General features: G+C 38.4%; 1 pseudogene; it reads left to right on the top strand.

Annotated features, from left to right (window-relative positions):
- Positions 1-13635: 13635 nt before the first annotated feature.
- Positions 13636-15591, top strand: LOC137945884 (mogroside IE synthase-like; annotated as a pseudogene).
- Positions 15592-16199: the final 608 nt, after the last annotated feature.

The raw sequence follows: 16199 nt of genomic DNA, 5'->3' as shown, positions 1-16199 counted from the left end.
TTAGGTAGCTCAACTTGTTGATCATTTTGTTGATTGCTGGTTTCCAGGGTAGTATTTGATTTATCATCCAAGTTCAATTTTGTTTTCCTCCACTGTAATGGAGGAAGTGGAGGCGGAGAAGGACACTCAATTGGACATATCAATGGAGTATCTAAAGGATCTCTGACATTTGAACCAGCTCCAGCCAGCTGACTCATCAAACAACTCTCAGCATCAAAACCCAGAACACCACATGAAACACCTGTTCCGGAGGACTTCATTCCATTTTCAGCATTCGAACTGCTAAACTCACAAACTTGGCAGGAGGAAGGATCCATCCCTTCATTAGGGCCCAAAGCGCTTGTAATGGATGAACTTGATGATACTCTACGTAAAGCATTATACAACTCATGGTCCACAGTTCCATTCATTTCTCTAGATTCCCAATGCTCAGAATTTGGATCTGAATGAAGGCTAAGAGTATCATCAGACAGATAAGGAGAGGATCGACAAAAAGTATCATCATCAAAGTCAAATCCAGTATCCTGAAGTTGATTAGAGGACTCTGGAAGAAGTTGACTTGAAGGAAATATCTCATCTTGAGTGCTTTCACACAAGTGAGGTGCATCAAGGAATTCAAGTTTCAGTTTAGACGTCGCCACATGGAATGATATTCTCATGTGTTCCAATGGCGGTGAAGGTGATCCAAATTGGAGCAGATCATGGTATGCAAATCTATTCAGTCTCTTATGCTGATCAACACTGTGAGGCCCCTCTGTCGACTTATTGTCCTCAACATTACATGGCTCAGTTGTACCAAGCACAGGTTGAGATGCTTTCCTCCAAGATGCATTTCTCAGAAATTGAGGAAAATTTTCACGGTATCTTTCCAACCCTTAAAGTTTGTCCCGCTCAACATTGGGATGTTACTGATTTGGGCAGAAACATTCGTAGCAATAGCAATAGAAACTGTATATAGAACAAAATAAACTAGTATACTCACATTAACTTGTATGTCAAATAAAGGAAAAACAAGACATTTACAAAAAATTCAAATTAGGGACCCATCTCAAGATACCTAGTACAACATTAATTCTTAGTCTTTGGACAGAGAAATTAACTGTAAGTGGTACTCTCTATGCAATGATCAAATACTAATAATCAGTTCTATCAAACAATAACCTTTCTTTGGACCGACTATTGTTCACATAAAAAATCTTTATAATTGTCACACATTTATCATCACAGGCATGTTGTTGATTTGGCCAAACTGTGTCTTCCTTTGGGCCAAACACAGTTTGCATAAAGAACTCCACACAAACATCTATATATTTTTACTCAAATAAATCTACAGTACAGAGGTTACTTTGGCAACATGTAGCTTCAATCAATTTGATTGAAAATACTTGACCAATTGAGCAAAATAATTTTTTTTTATTCAGTTGCCCAGTGTTGCGGCGCCACCCCACTAGCTTCACGGCATTGGCCTCTCAATTCTTGGCACTACTGCGCTGGACTCTTTGTCATCAACGCTGCAGTGAACGGGCACTGTAGTGCACTCAACGGGCGTTCCAGTGTTCCCAATAGGCGTTGAAGCACACCCAAGTGGTGTTTACAGAGAATGCACGATAAAAAACCAGTCAGGTAAATCAAGCTAGTAGTGCAGGCAATGCTCAAGCCACTATATGGTTATGGCACCAAAGATTAGGCCACATGTCCTTTGATTATCTTAAGAAATTGCAACCACAACTTTTTTCAGGGTTGAATGATTTGGATTTTCATTGTGACACTTGTGAATTGGCTAAGAGCCACCGTATCTCTTATTTACCAAGTTTGAATAAAAGTTCTGAACCTTTTGAGGTTATTTATTCTGATGTTTGGGGTTCGGCAAGGGTTCCCTCTATTTCTAGAGCTCGTTACTTGTGATATTTATTGATGAATGCACTAGAATGATTTGGGTATCTTTGCTTATAAAAAAAACTTATGTGTGTCTAGCATTTCAGAAATTTCACAAAATGACACATACTTAGTACAAAAAGCTGATTTGTGTTTTGCAATCTGACAATGGTAATGAGTCTATCAATGCTACTCTCAGAGATTTTCTGACCAATTATGGAATTCGTCATCAGACTCCATGCACCTATGCTGCATTACAAAATGGATTGGTAGAGAGGAAGAATAGACAACTATTGGAAGTAGTGCATGCGTCCCTCTTCGGCATGAACATGCCTCGATTTTATTGGGGCGAAGCTGTCAAATCTGTTGCCTACCTCATCAATCAAACACCTTCTCGAGTAATAGATTTTTAAACTCCTCAACGCAAGCTGCAATCCCTGATTTCCATTCCCCATCTTTTGAACCTTGAACCCCGGATTTTTGGGTGTATCACACATGTTCATATCCCAAAAATCTTGCGAAATAAACTTGATCCATGTGCCAAACGATGTGTTTTTGTTGGCTACTCTGAATCTCAAAAAGGATATCGGTGTTATGATCCACACACTCAAAAGCTCCATGTGACTCTAGATGCCTCCTTCCATGAATTGGTGACTTATTATTCAAGGGGAAAGCTCAAGTGAAGAGAATGTTCAACAAGAGAATAGAGGAGGTGTTGAGTTTATTGAGTTAGAAGCAGTGAATGAATTTTTTAAGCAACCAGGTCGTCATGATGTGCAACAAGACTGTGATCACAAACATGAAGCCGAGAGTGAATCATTAATTTCTCCTGAAGAACCCTCAGAGTTGCCTCCGTCTGCACCTTCAATTGAAGAATCAACCTAGAATGTTCCTTCTCAGGTAAATACGAATCCAGTGTTTGATGAGTCTAATGAAACATGTGTTCCTATAGAAAATATAACTCCTAGATATTCACAAAAATTGAATAGGGGAGTTCCAAAAAAATAGTATGAACCTGATCCTGAAGCCAAGACCATACACTTAATAAAAAACTATGTGTCCTCCCATAGGTTGAATAAATCGTATGCATTTACTGTTGATCAATTATCTAGGGTTTCTGTTCCTAGTAATGTGTCAGATGCATTAGCTGATCCAAAATGGAAAAAGGCGATGAACGAAGAGATGGAGGCTCTACGAAAGAATGCCACTTGGGAACTTGTTCCACAACCTAAAGGAGTGAAGACAATTGGATGTCAATGGGTGTTCACGGTGAAACTCAAATCGGATGGAAGTATTGAAAGATATAAAGCTCAACTAGTTGCAAAGGGATATATATATAAAGGAGTGGGAAAGACTATCAGGATACTTTTGCACCAGTAGCTAAGATCAATACAATTCACATTCTTATATCTATAGCAGCAAATCGAGACTGGCCTCCGCAATAATTTGATGTTAAAAATGTCTTTCTCAATGGAAACTTAGAAGAAGAAGTCTACATGGAGCTACCACCTAGAGTTAACAGTGGTTCTTTGTGTCAAGGTGAAGTCTGTAAATTGAAGAAGTCATTGTTCGGACTGAAACAGTCACCTCGAGCATGGTTTGGGAGATTCTCAACTACAATGAAGGAGTTTGGCTATAAGCAAAATAACTCAGATCATAATTTTTTTATAAAACACAAAGAAGGAAAAGTAACAACTCTAATTGTGTATGTTGATGATATGGTCATGACAGGAGATGACCCATGTGAAATGCAAGCTTTACAGAAGTATTTAGCCACTAAATTTGAAATGAAGGACATCAGACAACTTAAAATATTTTTTTGGATTTGAGGTTGCAAGATTGAAACATGGAGTATTCCTTTCACAATGAAAATATGTGTTGGATCTTCTAGTCGAAACCAGAGTGCTTGATTTTAAAGCAGTAGAGATTCCCATGGAAATGAATTATAAGCTCGAAATTCTCCCAAATCAAACCCCAACAGAGAAAGGGTGTTATCAATGATTAGTTGGAAGATTAATCTACCTATCCCACACAAGACCAGATGTAGCATATATAGTGAGTGTTGTGAGTCAGTTTATTCATGCACCAAGTGAAGAACATATGGAAATGGTCTATCGGATCATGAGATACTTAAAGAGTGCTCCAGGAAAAAGTTTGTTATTCTCAAAAAAGGGTATCTCTAACATTGAAGGATATACAAATTCCGATTGGGCATGTGATCAGACAACCAGAAGATTCACGTCTGGTTACTTTATTTTTGTGGAAGAAAATCTTGTCACTTGGAAAAGCAAAAAAACAAAAGGTAGTATCAAGATCAAGTGCTGAAGCTGAATTTCGAGGCATGACTCATAGTGTATATGAGTTGTTATGGATAAGGAATATATTGAGGGACTTAGGGATTGAATACGCTAAACCTATGAATCTCCATTGTGATAACAAGGTAGCCATCGTAATTGCACAAAATCCTGTTCAACTTGATCACACTAAACATGTTGAAGTTGATCGTCATTTCATTAAGGAGAACCTCGATGCAAAGATTATACAATTTCCTTTTATTCAATCTGAGAGTCAGCTGGCTGATATGCTTATGAAGGCAGTATCAGGGAAGGCATTGCATGGTATAATTGACAAGTTGGGCATGATCGACATCTATGCACCAACTTCAGGGAGAGTGTGTGCAAAGCTGTAATGTAAAATTCTGAGCTGTCTGTAAAATTTGTTAGCATGATTTTAGGAAACAATTTGTTTCTCTCATTCTTTTCCCTGATTTTAGGATCTAAATTATACCTAGTTTTAGGATGTAATGTATGTTAAATAGCCTCCGTTAGGAGAAGAATACATCGTCCAAAAATCATTCTTTGAAACGTTTCTTTGGTGTTACTCTGTTTAACAAGCCATTTGGTCGTCACAATAATAGAGAACACAACTCAGACAATGGTAGCCTTTACAATAGGACTAAAGGTGTAATTGTAGTCAATACAAGGTACCTGAGTGTAGTCCTTGGCAACAAGGCGTACTTTGAGACGCTCAATGGATCCATTAGGTAAATATTTAGTCTGAAACACCCATTCGGGGCAACAATGTTGGTTCTACCAGATTGAGGGACTAAAATCCAAGTGCGATTATTTTGCAGTGCTTGAACCTCTTCATACATGGCAGCAAGCCAACTAAGATTCTTAGTAGAAGATTTGAAACCCTTAGGTATAGTAGAGACAAGGAGAGAGGAGAGAAGTCCAGAGGATCCTACGATACCGAGGTTGGCTAGATGGCGAGTTTTGAAAATACTAGTTTTAGCTTGTGTAAGCATATGGTGAGAACCCAACAAAAACTCAGAAGTAGGAGTAGGAGTGATTCGTGTCTCAGTGGGTTATGGACTGGAAACCTAGGGTGATAAGGAGGAACCTGCAAAAGAATCAGTGACATGCAATGACTCATTGACCAAATCAATAAAAATAGCACATGAGTTAAATCCAGATTGAGTAATAGGTGGAGAATGGTGTGTAGAGGAAGGAGGGGGTTATATATGGAGAAGACTAGGTTCCAGAAAGTTATTGGGTCTAAGGGAGCAAATGAAATTAAAATAATGGAGGGTCACATTATTGAGATCATACGACACCTTGACCATAGTTGCCACCTAATAAAACGAACAATGCCGCATAATTGTGCATAAAGTCACCCCCAAATTTGATCTTGCTCTTGCCTTTGCTAGTAATGAAACATCGTAAATAAGAGGGGTGGTTGGTGTCTCGGCAAAGATAGGAATACATAATGCATTCTCGTTAGAATCAGCTTTTGGAGGTTATGTGTAACTGGGAACCATATGCCAAGGTTAATGTTACATATCTTGTAACCTTTCTCTTTCTAGTGAAGACGACAATCATGTATGTTTGAATCATTAATGATTGTATTAGAATGAGAACGGAGGATCATTACATTAGTATAAGTATCATTATCGGGTGTATTTACAATCAATTTCAAAAACAATTACAAAAACATATAAATATAATCCAAGGGGTCCAAATTAATAATTTATAATGCTTGAAAGAAAGTGGATATCTGTTATTGTTAAAAGTGGGTTCGTAACGTATCTTAAAATAATTAATCACGTTAGAAATCATTTTTATGAACTAATTAATCTAAAAGATTGTTACTCTTATAATTTTATCCAATAATATCACCGAATCATATGCGAGCACAATACAATCATTTGATAACACAACAGATAGACAAAAATTTGGTTGCAACGATCAACATAATGGCCGTCAAGGCATCATATCTGGCAGCAAGGAGGGTGGCGACTTGCACTAGCATGGGTTCAGATGCGGTTGGCATAATGGCGGCTAGAACCATTGGGGCAGCCATGGGTTCGATCAGAGCCGTGGTGGGTTGACCGGTCAGAACCAGAGGATGCGGTAGTGAAAACAACAACAGCAGGAACATGGCTCTCGAGTGATTTCTGGAAGAGCTCAAAGCTCTTGGCTTTGGAGACGTGGCTAGAGAAATAGGGGAGAGGCGTGAGGGCCACTTGTGTGATGGAGAAGGTGGAGAAATTGATGTTGATTCCATGAAAAAACCAATGGAGTTTGTTGGTGTTGTCAATAAGTTTGTCGATTACGTGAAGTTAGTTACAGAGACCCTTAAAAAAACGTGGATGTAGGCCACAACAGATTGATTTCCGCACTTCAATTGTTGGAAGTCGTCCTTGAGACAAATTTTGCAAGCCTTTGACTGGTGGTTGAAAGGATTTTCCAGTGTGAACTAGACCTCGTGTGCAGTGGAGAGGCCAACGAGAGGGCATTGATCCATTGCTCTCCATGCCAAATATTTGCAGAATCTGCAGCACCAAACTTAGGTGATAGCGCGAGTGTTCCGTTCACATAGCCAAGGAGATTTTTACTCTCAAGAAGGTTGTAGAGGATAATTTAATGGTAATCATGTGGATTAGGTTATGAAAGAGCAGAAGAAGAGAACATGATTCGGCCATTGAGGTTTGATTTTTTATTTTTTTAAAATTTTTGTGAACTGAGTTGGGTACATAATTGAACCACGGAACGATGCGAACCCGGCTTCCTTTGTTGTGGTTGGTGACGCCTCGACCCAAGGAGGAACTAGCCCTCATACTCGAAAATGCAGGACACCGATTTCGGTGGTCTCTCCTCCCAAAGTCGAAGAGGTGCGCAAGCTAGCACAATGGGATGTGATGATGATGCAGTCGGCGGAGAAAGGGGGTACGCCGGGTGGTCTTCTCGTTGGGACGGAATCTATGGATGGACAAGGAGGGGCAATATCTCAAACCGACGCCGGCAGCAAAGGCGGCGACTATGCTGTTGTCGGGGCCAAGGGCCGATGCTCAGAGTTGTGGTGGCTGCAGAAGAAGAGCAGGAGGAGCATGACGGGGCTGTCAACGCTGTGATGGTGGTGATGAAGCGAGTGGATGTCAGAGATCCATGACTAGACTACAACGGCAAAAGAGCGGTTCCCCGTTGAAAATAAAAATGAGAAATGCAATAGGGAGACAAGGGGATCGAAGAGGACTCTTGATACCATGTAAGATTTGATTAAAATCTTAGTAATCACCACAAATTAAATGGTGAAGATTTAAATTTATTTATAGGGATTTTACAACATAATATACAAAGGAAAATCGGATTTTTCTTTGTCTAGGTGATTGTTCTGTTAACTACAGTGGTTGGTCCAATTTCCTTTCAGTTTCGGAAGCAATGGACCAACGTCTTTCATGGAGAACATGGTGCCGTTTTGGAAGGTTATGAACCCACGTCCTCACGTCCATGGAAGTTTATGACCCAAGTCCTCCCATCAGCAGTTACAGAAGCCAACAAGCTTGATGGCAGCTTGGCTTAAAAATAGAGGTATGGTCCCCAATCTCGTTCACTCATACAAACCTTCAGCTTACACCATCACTGAGAGTGATCAGAGAGCGGAAGAGCCAAACAGACGCAGAGAACAACGGTGAATTTTACGGAATTTGATCGAATGGAGAGAGGTAAGATTTTGGGCTTCCGTTTAACTTTTATTCAATGAATTTCATACTGTTGTTTAGAAATTCATGATAGGCTAATAGTTGGTATCAGAGCGGACCTCTGATCCTTCTTATCGGTTCCATTTGAGCTTTTAGTTTAAAAGCTTTTCTTTTGCTCTCTGTTTTAAACATTTTACGCTCTCTGCATGCCAGAGCGTGGGCTCTCGCATCGGTGATGAATAGCATTGAAGAACGACACCGACACCGACGATCATTCCTAACGATTTTTCGGCGTCGACAACGTACAAAACAGCGCCACTGACTGCTCCTTGTAAGCTCTTAGTGAGCTCACTGCAACGACAGTCTGCCGCTCTCTGGCGTCACAGTACCACGTCGGAGCCGGCGTCGGTGACCTTTTCGATAGGTTTGCTGGCGTCGACGACGTTTAGGAACTCTGATGGAACGCTGATGAACAGTTTTTCTACGCGTGGCTAGAGATTGAAGACGACCTCCCGTGTAGAAAAAATAAAAATTAAAGTTATATGGTTTGTTTGAAAATATGTGTTGAGTCAACTTGCCGTTCCAACTCGGCAAATGAGTCGCAAGTCGGGGCGACTCGGTGTAAATAAAGAAATAAAAAAATAAAAAAAATTTGGGTTGACTCGGACGGGTTGAGTTTGCTCAACGTTCAAACTTGATGAACGAATTGCCAGAATGAGGACTGAGTTGACTCGGTTCTCAAAACTAAATTTTTTACGTCAGCGGGACTCGAACCCGCGCGCAAACACCGATTTCGGCGCCAGTGGCCGCCGTATGTCTTATTTTTTGAAATTTAGATATGTATTTTCAGTAATGTTTTTTATGTATTTTGACATATAGTTAAATGCATGAAATTAAAGTTATGCATAATATTATATTTTTTAATTATGCATATATTATTTATGCATAATGCTCACTTATTAGTGTTCGTTAAAATTATGCAATTCATACTATTCTCTTGAAATTTTCGCATAATGCGATTTAATGTCTAGTGATCCAGTTAAAGAACACAAGGGAGGGTCGATCACTTACAATTGGTATATTGGATGGAGTTACCAAATGTATAAGGATTCGCTGAGTTCGGTGGGTCATATCTCTGTCAACTGATCATGCATCGACAGAAGAAAGAGACCAACAGAAAGCTCGCCCAAGTAGCATCACTTCCGAGAATAATATACAGACTAATCTTGTCATATTAATGTGTTTAAAATAAATAAATTTATCATAAACTTATAAGGAGTCTGCCAATCTATTTCAGTGGCAGCCCATTCAGCGTCAACCACTGGCTGAACTCGGGTAACCAGGGTTAGACCTATCAACCCAATTTAATGGCCACTTTGGTTCGATTTAACAACATTGCTGTTGAGTATTTTAACCGAGAAACAACACTTTTTTAGTTGAAAAACTCCGACTTTTGTGTGTTTTTTGTAGTGTTGGTAAAACTACTACTAGGCTGGAGTGGGCAATTTTGAAGGAGAGAAGTGATTTACTGGGCTGGTCTTGTCCCCAGAGTAAGGTTTCTTTGGTTAAATAAATTCAAAGGCAAATTCAAAAAGAAATCAAAACAGAGTTCATCTTCTCGCATATAGGCTTCCACGAACTCTTTTATGTTTTCTCTAGGTTTAGGGCTACTTGATGGAAGTGCAACTGTGAAGTCTATGAGTTAGTTTGAGAGAGCAGGAATAGAGAGAAGGCTCGTATGCCATATCTGGTTAGGAGAATTCTCTACTTAGCTTCCAATTCTCCTTTGACCAAAACAATAGAATAGAATATAGAAATATGTCTTCTATTGCTAGTACATTGTACTAGTAAACTCAATCTCCTTTTTCTTTTATACAAAATACGTACTTCCAAAAAAATAACTTTTTTACCATTTTATTTTAATGTCACAACAAATAGTTCAAATTATGATTTGACTTGTAACATAACATATGCAATTTCGTACTCTTTTCATGAATATTTGCTAAGACAGAAGCATTAGGACCCATCTAACCTATGGGCATGGTTCACTCTGTCATATTTGAAAAGCTTTGTAAAAATGTCAGCAACTTGATCAAGTGACTTTACATTTTTCATCTCAACTTCTATTTTTTTAACACACTCCTGAATAAAATGATATCTTGTATCAATATGCTTGGATCGATCATCAAAGACTGGATTCTTTGCTAGAACAAATGCTGATTTGGTGTCTATTGTAATCTTGGTTGCTCACTTTGTTCCAAATGGAGCTCCTTTGCAACAACATACTCAAATTCACATATTGAGAGCATGACTATGGGTTGCTTCTTGGAACATCGAAATTGCACTATTTCACAAAAAGAAGACAAACCCACTAGTGTTTTTTCTATCATCAATATCTCTAGCATAATCACTCTCACAATACCCTATAAACTTGAATTCATTTGAAGATGAATAACAAATTCCATAGTTAAATGTACCTTTGAGATAGCGAAGAATCCTCCTAGCTGCCTTCATGTGCATTTCAGAGGGATTTTCCATGAATTGACTCACAATTTCAATTGAAAAAAAAAAAATGTCAGGCCTGGTACAAGTCAATTACCTCAAACTTCCCACAAGGCTTTTGAATATAGTTGGGTCTACTCTTACTCCGTCCTCCATTTTAAAAAGTTTCATGCCACATTCCATGGGGGTATTGGTGGGGCTACAATTCACCATGTTGAATTTCTAGATCACATCCTTTGTAGAAGTCTCTTGAGTGATGAAAATAACATCATTTGTTTGCTTTACTTCAATTCCCAATTCGTAAGATATGAGGCCCATGTCACTCGTTTCAAATTCTTGGGTCATAGTCTTATTGAAGTCTTCAAACATTATTGGATTGTTTCATGTGAAAATAAGATCATCCACATACACACAAACAGAAAAATAATCCTCTATTTTCTTGTTTTACATAAAGTGCATATTCATGATTGCACCTAGTAAAACCATTCTCTTGGAAATACTTATCAAGATGGTTGTTTCAAGTTGTTAGCGCTTACTTGAGTCCATACAAAGCCTTCTTCAATTTTAGCACTTTGTCTTCATGGCCTTTAACAACATATTATAATGGTTGTTTAATGTAGACTTCCTCCTTAAGATAACCATTCAAAAAAGTGGACTTTACATCCATTTGATGAATCTTTCAATGATTTCGAGCTGCAAGAGAAATTAGCAATCGGATTGTCTCTAGGTGAGCGACTATTGCAAATACTTCTTCATAGTCAATATCTTGCTTTTGTTTATTCCCCATTAACAACTAACCTCGTTTTGTATCTCTCTACTTCCCCCTTGAAATTCTTCTTTGCTTTGAATACCCATTTGAATCTGATAGTCCGATGACCACTTGGAAGAGAAACAAGTTCCCAAGTGTCCTTCTTTTCAATGACTTGAATTTCTTCATTCATTTCTTTTGTCCACCTTTTCTCTTTTATAGTTTCTTCAAAACTCAAAAGTTCATCTTTAGAGAAAAAAACAAAAGAACTTTTCATCTTCTAACCTTTCAGTTTCATTGTAGATGTCTTTAAGGCTTTGATATCTTTGAAGTCGTTCAGTTAAGCAAGATGAAGGTGAAAACAATGACGATGATGCTTGAGAGAATGCAATTGGTGAGGTTGGAGCAGTAATTTCACCTTGAGCTTGTTGTATTGTAGGCTTTTCTTCTTCAAAGTATGGAAGAAAATTATAGACTCTTTCCTCATTAGCATTCCAATCACATGAAACATCTTCTTCAAACTCAACATCTCTACTAACTAGAATTTTATTATTGCTAGAATTGAAGACCTTGTAGACTTTTGAATTTTCGTCATAGCAAATGAACACAAACTTCTTGCTTTTGTCATCAAGCTTAGATATCTTTTGTTCTGGAACATGAATGTAGGATACTGATCTGAAAACTCGCATGTGTGACACACAATAGCTCTAGCCATGTTAAGGATTGTTCTATCTTCCTCTCTGTAACTCTATTTTGTTGTGGTGATCTAGGAATTGTCAAAAGGTAATGAATTCCATGTCTTTCGCAAAGATTCTTGAATTCATTCAAAGTGAATTCTCCCCCTCGATCACTTTGTAGTGCTTTAATGTCATAGCTATTTTCTTTCTCCGCTAGAATTTTAAACTTTTTGAATGCCTCAAAAGCCTCACTCTTGTACTTCAAAAAATATATCCATGTTTTATTCTATAAAAGTTAACGATAAAAAGGATAAAGTAAGAGTTTTTACCAAGAGATTGAGGTTTGATCAGACCACAAACATCATCATGGATTAGTTCAAGGGGAGTGGTGGCCCATCTAGTGAATTGTTTCAAAAAAATCATTCTTGAATGTTTGCCAAGTAAACCTGCTTCACATACTTGATTGGCATGGTTAACTTTTAGAATGCCCTTCACCATATTCTTTTCTCCCAAGTCTCCAAGTCCTCCAAAGTTTAGATGACCAAATCTCATGCGCTAAATCCATGATGGATCTTTCACACAAGCTTTTAAATACATTGCTCCAATTTTCTTCATATCAAGCATAAACATTCAATTCTTTGTCATTGTTATCTTAACGATAAGATTGACTTCTCGATCTCTAAGCCAAAGAAAACGATCTTCCTTGGTAAATTTGTAGCCACTCTCCAAAAGTTGCCCAATACTCAAAATATTACTCTTCATCTTGGGAATGTAATAAACATTATGAAGAATTTTGTGACCACCACCTTTTATTTGAAAGAAGACCATACCTTTGCCTTTAATCTCCACCTTTGTATCGTCACCAAAGTGTACATGGCCTGTTACGTTATTATCAAGTTCCAAAAATTTGCTTCTATCACTTGTCATGCGGTTGCTAACACCATTATCAAAGTACCATGTACTATTTTCTCCCATGGGTTCATCCTTTAGTGCTTCTATCACCTGTCATATGGTTGCTAGTACTATTATCAAAGTACCATGAACTATTTTCTCCCATGAGCTCATCCTTTAGTGAAAGGAATAGTGTAGGCTCCTCAACATCTTTCTTGTGCTCAATCAATTTTGACACTTCATGTACTTTCTTGAATTGACACACCTATGAATAATGTCCATATTTTGCACAAGAATAACATTCTATTTTGGATTTGTCAATTCTTACCTCATTATTTCTCCAATAGTGTCCTTCATTGTTGCCTCCTCCTCTTCCTCTTCCACGACTTCTTTGAAAAGTCTGGTTTCTATTATAAAAATAGAGTTTTTTCTCATCATTACCTCTTCCTTGACCATGTCCATGTCCATGGCCTCTTCCACATCCTTGACCTCTTCCACCACTTGAAGTGCTTTCAATTTTAGATTTGAGAGATAACTTGCTTGTAAGACTTGCTCAATTTGCTCTCGTTTGCCTTGATTCATTTTCTCCTCATGGCTCGTAATGACCCATTTAATTCATCAATGGACACTATTTCGAAGTCTTTAGACTCTTGAATGGCTACCACCACATGATTGAATTTTGTGTTGAGGGAGCGTAAAATCTTCTCTACAACCTAAACATCTTCCATATTTTCTTGCAACCTCTTCATTTGATTCACGACCGCCAAGATTCTTGCGAAGAAATCTGAGATGGACTTGCTCTTGTTCATTAGAAGTGATTCAAACTCAGCCCTTAGACTTTGAAGACGTACCTCTTTAACTCTATGAAGTCCTATGACAGATTTTTGAATAGTATCCATACTTGTTTGGATTTGGTGTCATTGGCAACCTTCACGAACATGTAATCATCCAACCCTTGATGAATGACGGTCAGTGCACATTGATCCTTCTTCCTCTTTGTTTCCAAATCTTACAATTTCATTTGTTGGCAAAGCCGCTTCATTTTTTGGTTCATCAAAACCTTTCTCAACGATCTCCCATAATTCTTGAGAACCAAGGTTAACCTTCATGCTAATTGACCAACTCTCATATTTGATTTGGGATAATTGTGGATATTGAAAAAAAAAATCTCCTTTTGAACTCATTCTCTCAACCTCACTCTTGATACCACTTTGTTGGAAGCAAAGGTGGGCAATCAACTTATAGAAAGAGAAAGGAAAAAGAAAAACAAAGGAGAGACAAAAGATAAAAGAAATTCTTTGTTACAATTCTTTGCTTATTCAAAGCTTGAGTACATGGCTCTTTATCACACAAAAAGACACTAATTAATAGATGTATCTTATCACACCAAAAGACATTAATCAATGGTTGCATTTCATCACACCAAAAGACAATAATCAATGGAGGCATGAATTTTTTTGATTTTGTTGTACAACCTGTAGTAGATTGGCAATAACTTTTGAAAAACTTCAATTCATGAATGGTTTAATTCAATGGAGCCTAGATAGACATAACTTTCCAATGACATATTATTTACACCATTTAAATGAAAATAACACCTTCAACTGATTCTTTGATTCCAATCAAGTTTAATATCCAACACACCCAACTTCGATGTTTACCACGAAGGATAAAAAACAGTAGTCTTGAAAACATTGATGGAGGTCATTCTCAAGTACTAGAGCTCTCTCAGTCATTTCACTTGGCTCATCTATGGTGCAGTTCTTACCTGGGTTCTTGATGTTGCTAAAGGTTTGGGATTATGCGAGGCAACTTTCTTCACCTAGTCGTGCGTTGTTGATGCCATCTACTTCTTCGTCCTCTTGAGTGAGCTAGCCCTCCCACTACAAGCGGAAAGCATCTCCTAGTCTTCTTGCCTGCATTGCCGCCACTTACTCAATCAGATCTGCCATGTTTTGTCAGCTATGATCATTATCCAATCTTCCGGGAGATCATTCTCTGCCAATTCCGGAATGTGGAGAAAGTCGATTGGGTGTTGTGCAACACATTTTACGAGTAGGAGACTGAGGTTAGAAACCCTTAATTTCATTCAATTGCCCCATTCAACTTATTAGCTAAAGCTCAACCATTATATTTTCTAATTGAAAATGTTGAATGGGTCGCTAGTTGGATGTTGAAGTCCTTCTCTATGAAGACGATCAGACCCACTTTACCATCGCTTTATCTTGACATGCGTGTCAAGGGGTCGACGACTACAGTCTCAGTCCGTGGAACCAAAATGGCGCCCTCTGTATGTTAGGAATTAGACACCCTAATTCAATATTAACGAGAGCAATAATAGTCGCAAAAGAAATAATAAAATACGAACACACAAGTTTTATACAGGTTCGTCTCAAGGTGAGACTACGTCCTTTCCTTCCACCGCTACAATTATTCATTATGTTGAAGAAGAAGTTCACAAGAGAAAATTGCACACACCATTCTCTTTGTGCTTTTCTCTAACCTCTTTCACACACTCCTCATGATTGTGAATAACCCTAACAACGGCACCCCCAAATACTAGGAGAAAACTAGGACAACTGAAATACAAGTGTGAAATCCAAAAACTACCCTTAATAAAACATCAGTCAATATATCGATCCACGTTCTGACTCTACGTAAGGCGTTAATTAGACTCGACAACTTAACATTGTAAGCAATGGCTAGACGTTAAACCAAGTGGCTCCGTCGTGTACGTCTCGTTGGGGAGTGGCATCGGGCTTAGAGTGGAGCAAATGGAAGAGTTGGCATCGGGGTTACTGAACAGTACCAAATACTTCTTGCGGGTCGTAAGAGCATCAGAGGATGAGAAACTGCCCCATAATTTCAAAGAGGCAGCCAGGGTGAGGATGTGTTTGATCGTGCAGTGGTGTTCGTAGTTGGAAGTGTTGGCCCATCCGGCCTTCGAATGCTTTGTGACCCATTGTGGATAGAACTCCACACTGGATATGTTAAGGAACAGTGCGACATGGATTAGTGAGTAGAAAAATCTTAAGTTTTTTAGTTGGGAAAGATGTTTCCTAAATTGGTTAGTCATTTTGGGATGAGATTTGCATCCAACTTCACATGGTATCAAAGCAAGTACTGGCTTCCACCCAAATTATCCACTTTTCGAGCCACAAAAGAGGGCCTACGCATGAAAGGGAGTGTTAAGGAATAGTCACACATGGATTAATAAGTACAAAATTCTTGAGTTTATTAGTTAAGAAAGAAGCTTCCTAAGTTGACTAAACATTTTGGAATGGGCAAGGACCCAACTTCACATTTTTTTCCATTTGATAATGTTCCCTACAGATTTTGGTCATGTCTTGATTTCCACGAAATTATGAATTCATAGATCAGTTTAACGACAATTCTTGTCAGCAGGTTGCAAGTCTTAGAAAACCAATACATGCTTAAAAATATGATTGATAAACCTTCCAATAGTAACAAACGTTAACAGTGGCTTTGGCTTTTCTCGGCTAAATTAAGTTTTTTTCTTTATTGA

Source organism: Aristolochia californica, unplaced genomic scaffold, assembly GCF_029961685.1.
Source record: "Aristolochia californica isolate CCGP_79_NKW_82.1479 unplaced genomic scaffold, dmAriCali1.0.hap1 SCAF_1, whole genome shotgun sequence".
NCBI classification, from domain to species: domain Eukaryota; kingdom Viridiplantae; phylum Streptophyta; class Magnoliopsida; order Piperales; family Aristolochiaceae; genus Aristolochia; species Aristolochia californica.
Note: the sequence above shows the minus strand (reverse complement) of the source record. Positions and strands in the feature narration are given on the sequence as shown.